Source organism: Cupressus sempervirens, chromosome 5 (assembly GCF_028749045.1).
Source record: "Cupressus sempervirens isolate cs-2001-9-10 chromosome 5, ASM2874904v1, whole genome shotgun sequence".
NCBI lineage: Eukaryota > Viridiplantae > Streptophyta > Pinopsida > Cupressales > Cupressaceae > Cupressus > Cupressus sempervirens.
In genome coordinates this window covers 540,451,049-540,466,981 of record NC_143122.1, presented here as the reverse complement: position 1 = coordinate 540,466,981, position 15,933 = coordinate 540,451,049, and positions in this window count along the sequence as shown.

Genomic DNA, 15,933 nt, shown 5'->3' with positions numbered 1-15,933 from the left:
CTCAACCTGATACTGATGAAGAAGATCAATCTAAAAAGGTAAGCCATTTTTCAGTTGACACTATATGTAAAAAGATTGGAAATGGTGATTCAAGAAACTTAAATAAAGTTGATTTCAATAAATTCACTAAAGAAGAACAGAATAGGATAGAGGAAATAGTTTATGGAATGATGGCACAGTTCAAGTACACTCCTCTTGAACTAGATGGACAATTGCCAAATGAACTGTCTAAAATTGTAGAAGACAGATGGCATTTTTGTTTTAAAATGGAGAAGGAGATGAGGGAATCAACCCTAGAAAGTGTATTGCCTAATTTGACTAAGGAAAAAATAAAGAAAGCAGTCAAAAGGCATAATACTAGGTTTACACCTAAGTACAGGGCATTCTTCATTCTCTAAAACAAGATGGAAGAAATTGTTCAAAGAACAATAAAATCATGGAAAAACTTGTACAAAAAGATCGAAGATTTTCTTGAAGAAGAATACAAGGAAGAAGCTACTGCTCCACCAAAAGAGAGAAGAAAAAGGAGAGAAGATAAGACAGTAGTAGAAAAGGGAGAAGAAGAAAAGAGAGGAGAAGAAAAGAAGAGAGAAGAAAAAGGAGAGAAGAGAAGATAGTAGTAGAAAAGGGAGAAGAAGAAAAGGGAGATTAAGAAAAGAAAGAAGAAGAAAAGAAAGAAGAAGAGAAGAAGGAAGAATAAAAGAAAGATGGAGAGGAGGAAGAGACACATAAACAAGATGTAACGGCAATAGCTGAGCAAGAGCAGCAACCAGACCAGAGTGTGCAAGACACACAATTGCCACCCTCTAGCCCTCCTCATGTACCAATCACACCTGCAAAAACTATAACTATAAAAGATGTTCCTGAAACTTTTGGTCAGAACATCAATCCATTAACTACAAAAGACCTCAAAGGAATCCTTGACCAATCTACGTAGCAAGAAAGATTGTGTACAGATCCAGTATTGGTCATTATGGATGAATTACAAAAACTAGTAGAAAGCACAGTTAGAGATCAGGTGAATCCACAAGAACCACCTTCCATCATCTCTACAGCTACTAGTGGTCAACCTCAAATGCCCACAGTTATTTTATCAGGCATAGTTGACACCACAATATAGAAGTCGAGTGTAGGTGTAGAAAAAGAAACAGAACAAAGAAGACAAACTATTACATCTGATCCTACAGCACAAACACAAGGTGCACTTCCTAAGATTACCATAATTGATCAAGGTAGTAGACAGCAGGAGGAGAAAATAGAGGAAACCCCTAAAGAGCAAGAGGCAATACAAACATTGATAAATTTGCCTACCTCGGGAACTCCTTCACAATAGCCATTGCAAATATCTGCACCAGGATCTAGTACTACAAAATTTGCAAGGGTACTTCACTATGGAGACCCTGAATTAGATGAGGAGATAGTCATATGACTCAAAAATAATAACCATTGATCAAATCAATGAGGTGCAGGAAGCGCTGAATAGGAGAAAGAGACAAGAGATACTCAAGAAGGAGTATAAACAAAAGCAAACACTACATGAGATTAAGGACATCTTTATGGATGCCTTTAGTTTGTAGTCACCAAATGAGTCAAAGCATATCATGGAGCAATTATTAGATATTGTTGACGAGGTGACAAATGAAGATCAAGAGACAAATGCAAAACTTATAGAATGGTCTGAAAGGAAATTCTAGGGAAAAGTAAATGAGCAAATATCAAGTCAAATTGCACTTTCCCAGGTTGAATTGGAAAAGCTAATAGACAAAGTGAAAAAGGTACTTGAGAATATATTCTCATTGTACAAAAAGTTGTGTGACTTTTCATACTTCACATAGGAGACAAGCCAAAAGATAACAAGCTTGGAGAGAAATTTAAATATTTCAAGCATGCAGCTACCAAAAGATCCAGCTCAAAATGAGAAGCATTTTGCTCAATTGCTTCACACTCATAAAGAAATAGTTGTATTAACAGCAGATGAGGCCAATATCAAGGCAAAACTGATATAGCTCCAATCCTCCATTACCCCACATTTGGAAATACTCCATAAGGAACAAGTCTATCCAGAAACTATTCTCAAGAAAGATCTTAATCTTTCTACTTTAGATGGACTTATTCATCTTTCTATAGAGACTTCCATCCAGCACAAGTCACTGAAAATTGCTTTGAACAATTGGGATGTAGCTCTCAGGATGATTATGGAGGTAAACAGCACATTTTTGGTGAAATATGGTCTTAACCCTTAAAAATCCTTTGACATAAGTGTCAAAAAGGGGGAGATATATATCTAATTAACTAAGGGGGAGATATTATAAGATGCATGGGGGAGATGAGAGAATGGGGGAAACAAAACCAAGGAAACCAAGGGGAGCATGATATACAAATAATGGCACAAACAACCAACTTAGGGGGAGTTACAATAATTTTGAGGTATATATATATTGTAAGTTACACAAATTTTGATTAAAGGTTTTTCAAACCTCTATATATACCAAGTAGATTAGTTAATGTACTCATAAGGTCATTTAAGTGTTTTTGTCACTCATGTCAAAGGGGGAGATTGTTAACCTCATAATGGTTTTTGACACTTGAGTGCGAATACACTTAACCACTTTCTATATTGGAGCCGAGTACACCATGTATGCCGAGCCACAACATGAGCGGAGTCAGAAAAGACTTCAGGTGCCGAGTAGCCTTCAAGTGCCGAGTGAAGTTCAAGTGCCGAATGACTTTAGGTGTCGAGCATGATACAAGTGCCAAGTGATATTTAAGTGCCGAGTCACAAATAATGTTGAGCAATACAGAAATGCAACAGGAGCCGAGTAAGCCAGTTTGTTATTAATGTCGAGCATCTGTAATCAGCAAGTGTCGAGTAACACAGAATGTACATATGAGTTTGTAACTTCATTGATTCATATGTAAACCATTTTCATGGCCGACATATGATGAATCTCGAAGGATTAAATGATAACATCAAATATTTTGTATTTCCTATGCAATCTACATGCAGCCAATAAGAAAAATGGAGAAGGCATGCAACCAATAAGAAAAGTGTAAGGAATGAGTGGGAAGCAAAGATTCAATATGGATTGTAGATCCATGCCTAACCCTAAGTCTTCAAATGTCTTTATAAGGAAGATGAAATCTCATTAGAAAAAGTAGTGGATGTACAAGGGTGTGGAAGGAAAACTATTTTAAAGTAAAGAGTATTAGATCTCAAAGGATCAAGATCAGAGAAAGCAGATCAAGTGCCTGTATTCAGCAAACGAAGGATTGTAAGTTATCAGGTTTATTGTACCTAATACTCTCTAGCAATTGTATTAGAATGAAAACCCTATGGCGATAGGTTAGCTTAACAACTATTTTGTAGATCCTTTAAATAGGTGATTAAATCCTTTAATAGGGTGACACTTCATGTAAAGTGTTTGTAAATCCTTTAACTAGGTCACTATTGATATAGTGTAAAGCCTTTAACAGGAAAAATCATTAGAAGTGGTCAAACATTATTACTGCAGTGATTTTGTGGGTATCATCCCCACCCCAGTTGTACCTTCTTATTTTTGGAGGGTTTCTAGGTTACCAAAATCTCAAGTGTTATGTGGTGATGCTTATGTGTTTCTCATAATTGTTTGATATGTTTATATGCATGCACTCTACTTTCAGTTAAAAAGTTTTAATGGTCAAAATACAGTACTTCTGATTCACCACCCCCCCCCCCCCCCCCCCCTCTTAGAAGCATTCTTCCTATTTGAATATTCCAACAGAATTGTAGTAACAAATTTCGATTGTAACTAGTACCTATAATATTATTGAGCAGTTGCACTAAATTTCATTTTTTTTGCTAAATTTTGCTTACCAAAAGTCCTAAAAATTTACTATTGTTATGGATTATTGATACTCATTATATTCATTGGAATACATTTTAGTAGTTTTTTAGATGTACACCTTCCTAGTCTAGTTGCTTGGAAATATGTGTGCTGATAATTTGAACTTAAGAAGATGGGATGGATTGTCATGAAGTAGGTTTTGTATTCAAGTTAATCTTAACCTAATTTATGCTCTTAAATTTTAATGTTGATAATGATCATATTCCTGGGAAACATTGACATGTACTATTATTATCTCCATTTTAATTGCCTTCAATCTTATTAGCAAAATGGTCTCATTTTCAAGTGAGTGAATGAAGTGACCACAAAAGAAATTGGAACATGCTCTCTAGTTATTTTTACTAGAACTTTCCTTAGAAATCTTGACAATGTTCATCATTAGGAGTTAAGGCTAACCAGTAAAGAACTTGGAGGATTGGGCCTAACAACTTTTCTCCCAATGCATTGTAGTATTGTATTCCTTATTTTTCTACATTAGCTTTAAACTCATAAACCATACAATGGGGCAAGAGTTCTACCAGGATCTCAAGTAGCATCGTTAAATGTTTTGAAAGGTTTTATGCCCAAACTAGTATTAAATTTGATATGTATAGTGGCTAATAACTATGTAGTAGCTATAAAAGCTTATACTTGTCGTGGTACTAAAGCAAAACATAACTATGATGCATGGATTCAAAATAGCATGACGATAATTGCAACAATTTTTTATATGAACTTTTTGTGGTTACTATTTTATGAATAAAATTCCAACCAAATATATTCAAATATGTGACTATGATACATTTAAGATATTTTGATAATGTTTCTTGTGCCCATGTTCTTAGAGGAAGAAGAATTTTGATGGAATTATGAAATGACACCTAAGTCTATATTTAATTATATTTTTTTGAGAATTATTAAGATTATTATTGTAATGTTAGTAACATACCATTACTGATTTTTTCTAGCATTTGTTGTCTTTGGTCTATTCTTTACCAAGTTGTAAATGATATTTTTCATGTCTTAATGTCTTAGTGAGGATTAGTGCCTTAATTTTATCAAAGAATATATTAAAAATATACATATTTATGAATAAATATGTAAGTTAGATCTACACATGTGAATGCTTAAACATCATATATTAAGACATGTTTCATAGCTTAAAAGTGTTTTAAAAGTTGACTTAATTTCTTTAAGCTCTTTTTTTTCCTTTAGTGTGTGAAAGTGTGTGATGTTTAAGGGTGATTTATATACACCACTTTTATGATCAATAGAATAATATGTTGGGAGAGGAATGATATACTTGGTGAAGGTTTTGCAAATGGGGTTGCAAGAGCTAGAGTAAATTGGGATGGGTGGAAGCATCACCTAGATCCAATGAGTGTTATATGCTCTTGAAATATTAGTCAATGAGTTTGACTCAAAAACTACACAGATAAAGGAAAGTCTTGGTGTGAGCATCACCTAGATCCAATGAGTGCTAGGTGTTTTATTTACTCTCTTGAGAGATGTATTCATGTGTGAATCAAAATATGAGTCAATGAGTTTGACTCAAAAACTATATAGTTAATTCCTAATAGCATTGTCACATTGAAATGCTCTTTCAAACAAAATACTCCAATGTATCTTCTAGGTTGATAACTAATGTGAATCATAAAATAATTGAAAAAAATCATTAGATGGATGATGTAGAGACTAATCAACACATAAATGGAGGTGTATGCTAATATATGGATATTCCATGCTTGGTCCTTCAAAACTCCCATGTTTTCTTTCATATAAATATTCATTTGGGTAATCAGCACATGTCCCTCAAAGCTCCCACTTTTTCTTACATATAAATATTCATTCACGGGCCATTTGAATGGTACCTTCTCTCTAATAGAACCCATTTAATTTGGTACACCTACAATCATTTTAAAATTATGAAAATAAATGATGTGTATCTAGAGATTGTTTGTATCTCCCATATCACATCAAATGATGAAATTATACATGAAAAAACAAACCAAATAATACAACATTGATAAGTTGGTTCTTCTAAAGAATACATATCTAGTAATTCCTACATCATCCATGAAAAAAATATACTCTAGAACATGTACCTTGTAACACATGTCCTTTGGTGAAGTGGGCTATCTCAACTATCTAGGGACTACAAGATTATCAATGGAAAAAATACACCTATTTTAACCTGAAATATGAAGAAAAAAATGTTCTTAAATTATATGTGTGACAAAATATTCATATTCATGTGGATACATGTGATAAAATATAACAAAATAAGGTTGCAGTCCTGTAAAAGTGACTGTTGACATTACAATCAAGTTTGTTTATTAGTGACACACACTTATTTAGATAGTAAGTATCTACCAAGCTTATTATATAGTTAACAATATAATTCAAACTTTATCCTATGGTTGCTACTGAATTCAAGGAATAGTATTCAGTTTGAGCTGAGTAGTTTCTACTAGGTTGGTGATCAACAATGTAAACCAAGCTTCTTAGTGTTTACTGAGTTTCTCCCTGCAAACCAAGTTCTATAGTGGTTACCAAGTTCATAGTTACAGTGATGTGAATCCAATTTTTACTGAGCCACATAATGTCAACCAAGTGATTCAGTTTATATCGAGCTTGTAGTGATAGCATTGACTAAGCTATGCAGTGTGAATCGATTGATTCAATTTATATGTTGAGTTTCATAGTATTCATTGAGTCACCAGTGCAAACTAATTTTAGACTACTTAGAAGTGATCAGTATGGACTAAGCTTCTACATCTATTGAAATCATGATGATGCTAAGCATTGATATTGGATGCTGAGTATCAAAACCTCACTAAGCTAGTCTTTAAAACCTGATTTCCTGTAGTTGGGCCGACTTTTTGTATTTTTTGTATACTTGTATTGTAGCCAACTTTGATGGTTTGTAAATTGGATTAGTATATATGTAATATATTCTATCACATCCAAGCATGATGAGAGATATATGAAACAAGTAGAAGTGTGAATTAAAAGGCTACAACAATATAAGGAGCATCAAATATTTATCCATTATAGCAAGGTGATCATTACACTCAAAGGAATCTCATTCAGTAAATCAAGTTGCAAATTAGAGATCAGCCGCTGGTTCATCCTAATAGGTGGAACAGTTAAATCCTTTCACAAGGTAGACTTAACAATATTTTGTAAATATCTTTAACAAGTGCATACTTCATTGTATGTTTGTAAATCCTTTTGCAAGGTAGATCTAGAAATCCTTATTGCTCATAACAAGGCAGATCATGAGAAGTTATCATTGTAAGCCTTAACAGGCCAACTTTATACTGCACTACTAAAGCTTGTGGGTATTATCCCCACTCTAGTTTTACTTTCTATTTGGAAGGTTTCTAGTTCACCATATTGTGTGTCAAAATGTTATGAATTTTTTAATGGTTTCAATTGTTCATGCATGCAATTAGATTAGAATACACATGAAGGATTAATTGGTAAATAAAGATTAAGTTTTATTAGTTACTAATTCACCCCTCCCCTCTCAGTAACTTAGCCTAACATATATATATTTCCAAAAATTGGTATCAGAGCTTTGTGGTTCTTAGAAAAGAAGGTTAACAACTTGAGAAAAGATCAGAAGCCATGGAGGTATTCAGACTTGATAAGGCTATTGACAATGAAAAGCTAGATTTGGAATTGGCTATTGGGAAACTCAAGAAAGCAAAGGAACAACTCTCTTAGTCCTTGAAAAGAAGAAAATATCTTGTAATTCAGATGAATGAAAAATTCTACATTGAAGAAAGAATTGAACACATCCATTCAAAAAGTAATTCAGATGAAGCAAATAAAGCAATTAGAGAACTATTAGAAAAGAGAATGGCACACTTCAAGAAGAAGTAAGAAAGTTGAAAAGAGAGCAAGAAACTCAGTCAGTAAGATTGTGTAAAGTCATGGAAGAGAAAAATAAATAAAAGAAGAATTAAAAGGTAAGAATAATGAAATTCAGCATCTATCCCTTCAATAGGTAGACTTCATTAATCAACTTACCAATGCAAATGAAGATATCATGAATCTAAGATCAGAGAATGAAAGATTGCAGAATGACCTAAACATTGAAAAGCAAACCAATGAGAGGATGATGAAATCTCAAGTAGACATGCATCAATTGAATGAGCAAAGCCAATATAGACAAAAAGGAAAAGCAAGAATTGGATATACAAAAGAAGGTGAATTATCCAAGCAAGGAGCTCAAAAGAATCAAATACCTACTCGCAATCATTGTAGTAAGATAGGCCATACATCAAACAAATGTTGGGGTGATGGAAAAGCTAAATTCAATGGAAAATGTTACAATTGTAATCAGCATGGTCATAAAGAAAATGAATGAAAAGAGAAACCTAAATTTGAAGGCAAATGTCACAAATTCAAGAAGCATGGGCAAAAATCTTTTGAATGCAAAACTAAGCTATTGAATCCAATAGAACAGATTGTAAAAGCTATATTTGGTTGGGACTACAACACTTGGTGCAGATGTCATTACCGTGGAGAATTTGGATGCATTGGAATGAACTGTGTAAAACATCACATGAGGACAAGAGAAACTACTAGGAAATGTTTTATTTGTACAGAACTTGGTCATCTTAAGAACTGTATGAATACTGGAAGAATTGAAGATGAAAAAAAAGCCAAGGTTGACAACATCAGAAAGAAGATGAGACAATAATGGATTCTAAAATCCTCTGAGAATGCAAGTTTGAGCAATGAAGAACATGTCACTAAAGAATTGGGTGACTCAAGCATTTCCACTTGATCTCTCACAAGGAGAACCAGAACTAGGATTTTGAAGCAAACATCTTACATTAGTTCTAAATAGTAGAAAGGAAAGATCCAAATTAGCATGCAAGATGCAAAGGGATCATTAATAATTTAAAGAATTCTAGTCATTACCAAGTGAGGTATGGTTGCAAGACCCTACTGAGCAAGGTGGGGAGCTAGTAAAGTTGTTGTGTAGACACCGAGTCACGAATGTTCCTATTGAGCATTTAATTCAAGTCAAGTGGAAGATAGGTTGTCATCAACTAAGTGATCATACCAAGAATTTATGATGATTGAAAGGTGAAATATAGTAAAAAGGGTGACATCGAATTCATTTGTCACCATGAATTTTTAAGAGTTATTTGTGAAGAGCTATTTCTGTGCAACTGAGCAATCTGTGCAAATCACAATTGAAAATTTTCGTGTTTTTTCAAAACCTACCAAATGATGGCATCTTTTGACAACAAGACAAAGAAAGGGTCAGAGATGTTGGTTCAAGGCATTCAATGGAAGGCACTTGATTTCAAACTTAGTTTGGCGGTTGCAGAAACCCTAGATCCAACTAGAGCAAAATCTCAAATCCTAGCTAAGGTATTGTTGATTAATGATATTCATTCACATTTTCGATGTTGTATCTAAGACATAGGGACTTTGAAAATGAATAAAATGTTGGAGAAATTGTGTGTGAAACGGGTGTTGAAACCAAAGCATCAACATCTGGAAGTGAAGGGTTTAACTCACATTCCACATGTGCCCCAAGATTTTCAAATTAAATGGATAAGGTTTATCCTTAGTCACGTGCATAATGGGAAGATATGGTTAGAGAAGCCTATTCCTATAACAAAGAAAATGATCCATAGGATAACTAGTCTTCCAATGATGGTGAAGGATAAAATGACTAAAACCCTAAGTTAGGCTGAACTAGATAAGAAGACCCTTGCCGAATGGGATGGAAAGGGAATGAAGATCAATTGTGCTACTGATATGGAGTTGAAGTTTAGTACACATGTCATTGCACATAAAATATACAACTCAAGTTATCTAACTAGTGTATCTTGTGAAGCAGTAGATATCACATTTAAAGTGGTCAAGAACAATATGTCATTTGACCTTGCTGAGTTGATGTTGAACTAGCTCAACAAGAATATGGAAAGTATAACAACTTCAAAGAATAAACCTTGTAAGTTTAGTTCACTCATAACTTGTCTATTTTTCTTTATGCAAAAGTTCTTCCCACCAAAGGTACAGTAGTATGGAGAAAAGATGTACTTGTTCTCTATCAAATCAATGAATACATAGCAAAAATGGGGGAAAACTATGTTAGTATCATGGACAACTATTTCGATGCATTTAAGGACAAGATGAATAATAGATTCAAAATATCTAAGAAACTTGTAGAAGATTACAAAGATGATATATTTTTCATGGTTGATTGTGATAAAGTATATATACAAGTAGTAAGATTGAGAATAGTATAGGTCAAACCTCTAGGTTATGAGGTTAATATGGATGAAACTAAGGATATAATTGAAGCACTACTAAATGATCCAGCTGATCTAAAAGCTACATATTTTGGCACATATAAGGAAGAAAAAGAAAGAATTGAACTTGAGATAAAACTCCCTCAGGTGATCAACAAAGGGGAAAAGAGGATTGTAAAGTTTAAACAAACCAACTCTACTCTGTTGTTGACTAAAGGAAAAGGAGATGACATAGAGGAAGATGATGCAAACGATGAAGGGAAATAAGAAGAAGAAGAACTTGTAAAGAAGAAAGGTAAGGTTATTGTAACCAAACCTGCAAAGATATCTACTACAATGTTTACAATGAGGACATCCATAACTAAATTGAATATGGGTGAAGAAGTAGAGGATATATTTTAAGAAGCCTCCACCCACCTTTCAAGAAAGATTGAAATAAATTGATTCTGGTGCCAGCCTAGAAAATTTCAAAGCATTAAGGTATGAAACTAGAACTATAGAGGAGAAGCAACAAGTTGAAGATATGGTCATCTCTAAACTAGGGAAATGGAAATATTGTCCAAATCGACTTGTACAACAAATTCCCAATGAGTTAATGGAGAAATTTAAGTCAAGATGGGAGCATGCAAGGCAAACTAAAAAAGACATTTATGAGCAAACTCTGAGGCAACTTATGTCGAGCTTAAGTGATAAAGACGTAAAAGAATTGATCAAGAAGAATAGAGAAAAACTTACTTTGAGGTTTAACACTTGTTTGATATTTATTAATGACATTGAACATGTGGTGAGGAATGCCACCAACACATGGAAAAACATTTATAATCTCTACAAGCAAAGTGTTTTTTTTGTTATTTTCAATGACAAGGAAGATGATGGTGAACATGACAATGATGAGGAAGTTGATGATGATGAAGTAACACATTATGATAATATAGATGATGAAGAATAGAAATAGGAACAAGAAGCTACAGAGGAAGATCTCCATGAGGTTTAGAACATTGAGGAGACTGACCCTGAGAATATTGTAGCAATGGTCATAGCCTCACTTTCTTATTCTCCAAGTGAAACATTAAAGACATCAAGCTTAGAGAAAGCTACTGCCAAGTTGGTTGTGTCAAACATTGTAAATCGAAGCACTCAACCAATCTCCACACCTATCCAACTCAGTATTTCATTAAAAAAAGTGACAAGCACTTCATCTACCGAGTAGTCAGTACTTCCTTCACCATCAGTTTTGGTCACACAAGGTATTTCTTCAATAAGTGCAGTATTTACTTTTTCTGCCAGTCCTACTATTTCTACCATCATTTTCATTCCAAGCATGCAAATAATAAGTATGAAGATAGTTGAGACCAAACCTCAACCGAGTACAATACTATCTAGCAAAAGTGTAAGAATTTGCCTTAGGGCAAAATTCACCCAAGACCAAGGAACTCATGTTGAGATAATGGGTGTTGCACACATTGCATAATATTGTTATTTTACTATTTTATTTTATTATGTAATGTTGTGCCTAGATGGATGTGCAACATGTAAAGATTCCCATAGAATATTCTTGATGAGTTGTATTGTAACATTGTGATAATATTTTATGTAATTATTTAATATTGGAGAAAAGAATTAAATGCCCAATATTAAATGTGGGGTCAGTGGGTTAGGTAGCACATGGTTTATGTAATACTACTTAGTAGTTTTGTGGGACTTGCTACTATATAAGCAGCCACAAGGGTAGTTGTTGTAGAGTGAAGGAAAAAAGGCAAGAGTCGAGCAAGACAAGGCTTGATAGGTTAGCCAAGGGAGCATTTGTGAAGGTTGAAAGCATGGCATGGGATGTGTGGATTCATGCTTGTTCACATAGTTTGCTCGGTTGTGGCTATGGCCATGAAGGCTTCCATGGTTGTATGGCAATGGTATTTTTTGCTGAATAATACATGGTAATGGATGCTTTTGGAGGTTGGGTTTTTCCTTCAATGAGGGTTTCCCAAGGTATATCTTGTGTCACAATTTTGTGGGTATGTTGTCTATTCTCTTACATGTGGATTTTAATTCTGTGTTTATTTTAGATCTATTATGGGTTATGTGGAAATGGTTATATTCTTTGTTGCCAAGTTTCCTTTCAAGTGGTATCAGAGCTATGGTTTTATTATTGTAACCCTAGATTGAATCCATGGGAATGTGTGAGAGGATAAAAGAAAGGACAAGATATACGAGTTTTATTGCAGATCTAAGGGTTTGGGGTTTACTATTATGATGTGATGTTAAAATATTTGGGCATCTAAAATTGTTGGAGAAAAAGATTTTTCGGATGTTTCATTTAAAATGAGGGTTTTGGGGGGTAACTTGTAGAAATGACCTCCTGGGTAAAAACAGACTTCACCATTGGATTTGGGTTGACATTTCCATAAATTTTGATATATAATATGCCCTAGTTTGGCCATGTTCAGAGGAAATGAAAGAGTTTTTTGATTTCAGCCCATGATGGCCGTCAAATTTAATCCTGTCGAAATTTTTGTCACAAAAAAAATAAAAAATGAAAAATTGTAGTGAAAATGGTAAAAAGACTATCTTAGTAAAACGGTCATAACTTTCTCTCAGAATATCAGATTTAAGAGTTCTTATAGGCGTTGGAAAGCTAATTTAGAGCACTATAACATGGTATAGGTTTGGTTCTATGATTTTGATATTTTTTTCAGATTTTAAGAGCCCTAAAGTCATATGTTATTTATTCTGAGCACGAATTAGGGCATAACTTGGGCATACAAAGTCAAATTTTGGACTTCGAGTAGTCAACAGAAAGCTCTTGGAGAGCTCTACACATTGGTTCAAATTTGGTGCAGGTTTGGCATAATTTATTTGTTGATATATTTATCTGAATAGTTTATGGTATATTTTGACTATGGTAACATTATGAGTTTATGGCATTGGAGATTTAAGATGTGATGTCATTGTATACTCAGTTCATATTTATGTTTGGTCTCATGATGATATGGTTATTAGTGTTTGGTTTGGATATGTATGATGACTTGTTGGATCTACAAGTTGTGTAGTGTTGTAAGCGGTCTATACTTACAAGTTGCATTTATGGCTTGGTTATGGGTTGTCTTTACCCATTGATCTTTCATTATTGATGCATATTCAGATTGGTGGCTTGGATTTGGGTTTTCTATGACCTAAGTCACATGATTTGCTAATTTTTTCTTCATGTAGAAGGGATGAGATGTTGTTACTAGGTACAGTCATGGCAAAGGATTGTGCTTGACTATTTTATGCTTACAGGTTGGACATATTGAGAGCCAAATGCTCGGTTCATAGATGTGATCATGGTGCCATAGATTTTGGCATGACATGATTGGATATACAGGTACATCCTTGATGTTCATTAGCTTGGATTTTTTATTCAGTTATGGTGGTATATCTTTTTTCTTGAGGATCATGGTTATTTGGTTTCTTTTGAGGAGCCCATGATGTGCACTTTGAGTTCTTTGATGGTTTGATGCCTTGGTTGATTCTCATGGTTAGAGGATGGATTTTTTCATCATGGTGTCATAGATAGCTTGGATACATAGTTTAGTGGGAGCTTGTGATAGTGATGGGGTGACAGTACAAGATTAGTTCTTGGTTTGGTTTGGATCTTCATGTAGGACATGCATTTTATGATGCCATAGGTGACTTGGTACCACAGTTGAGTGGGAGTTTTTTTGGCATTGATATATTTATTGAGTGTTTGTAGATGTTGGAGGTTTGTCTTAGATCCTGTTGCTGCAGAAGCATCTTTGACATTTGCATGGTGCACTTGTTATCTTCATGGTGTGTGAAGATGGTTAGATCTTGAGGACTCATGGAGTTCTTGGTTATCTTCATGGTGTGTGGAGATGGTTCTTCCTAGTAGTGGAGATGGTTTTTCTTCATGGTGTGTGGAGATGGTTGCATCTTGAGGACTCACAGGGTTCTTGGCAAAGGTGTGGTTTATGCTTTTATTTGGCATGTTATCTTTGGTGTGAGGATGGTTTCATTATTATGTCATGGTATACTCTTGATATGCGTTTAGAGTTGTGACATGTTATAGTATGTTCATGTGGAGCATGTTATCTCTTTGGTTGAGATGGTTAGATCATGTTGTCATGTTTATGTTCCTGAGGCCATGGTTGGAACTTTGACATTGATCTTGCTTTAGTTTTTTGGTATTGAGTACACTGATCATAAGTTGGATACTTCATGATATTGCTATGTTGCATTTGGAGTTGGCATGGATTGATTGGTTACAGGTGCTCATGGATACTTAGAGATGGTGGTGATGTTGATTTCTCTTGGATTAGATAAGTATTTATTGGAACAGTTGATGGTTTCAGCAGGAAGTCTGAGGGGCAGTCACCTGATATGGACTTGAGAGGATATTGTTCTTAGATGAGTCTTGGTTGGAGACTTGGGTATCTTGATGAGCATTCTCATTCCCCACTCTTGGTCTACTTGGCGGTTTGCTACTTGAGAGGTATAGCCCATTGTTTTTCTCAGGTGCATTATATTTATGCTTGTCTTTCATGGATATGGATCTTGAGCTATGGTACATGAGTTAATTTTGAAAGATGGTTTAGCATTGGTTATCTCCATGTGCATATGTTGTTATGCTGGTTGAGTTTGGGAGATGGTTTTATATTGAGCATATTCCTTGGATTAGGAATGGTTATTCCTTGGTTTAGGAATGGTTTATTGAGTTTGATCTTCTTGTGAGAGGCTTACATCCATGAGTAGTTATATGGTATGGTTTGGGTGTTGTTGTGGCTTCTTGTTGGGGTTTAATGGAGGAGATCATACTTGCACAGTTTACATATAGAGGTGTGTGTAGAAGGACATGATACAGGTTATGATTTGCATGGTTTCTCTGGTCTTGGTTATCTTCCTAGATGTTCAGTTTCACTTACATTGGATTTGAGATTGGTTAGAGATTGTGATCACTAGTTTGTGCTCATGTATGTCATGTGAGAGATGACATGGTTATTCCTTTATCTCTTTCCTCTGTTAGTTATAGAGAATTTGGGAGACTATTGGAGACTTGTTACGAGAGTTGTTCTTGCAAGATATCAGTTTATGTATTGTGGATGTCCTTGATACTACATGGATTCACTTCTTTGAGATGTTGTGAGTGGATTGGTTATAGATTTGACATTATCTTTTGCAGTGGGAGCTTCTTGGTATATATGTGGCAGGTATTGCTCTTGAGGCTTGTGATTACAGGTTGCAGATTGGATATGTCACTGATATGAGATTCACTTGTTATACCTTTGAGGTATGGATAGTTAGATGGGTTTGGCACTTGTTGTGGGTGCTATTTCAGCTATGGATATTTTGACAACTATGGATACATGTGATTACCTTTGGATCAGGTTATTTCTGCTTGGAATTTTAGTTGGTATAGGATTTTATGATCTTCTAATGCGACAAGTTGGGTGGTTTTCTCTTTGGATGGCTTCTATGTATGTCCAATGGCAATGGCATAATAGGAGGTGAGATCATTCATGTTTGAGATGTTGGATACTTTGATTTTGTTGGGGGTACTAGGATGGAGCACTTGGTGTATTTTGCTCCATGATGGTGGATGTGCTAGGAGGGATTGTTCCCTTGTTCATTTATGTGGCTAAAGATTGACCCTATGCAATGTATACAACAAGTGGGAGATTTTTGAGATAATGGGTGTTGCACACATTGCATAATATTGTTATTTTATTATTTTATTTTATTATGTAATGGTGTGCCTAGATGGACGTGCAACATGTAAAGATTCCCAT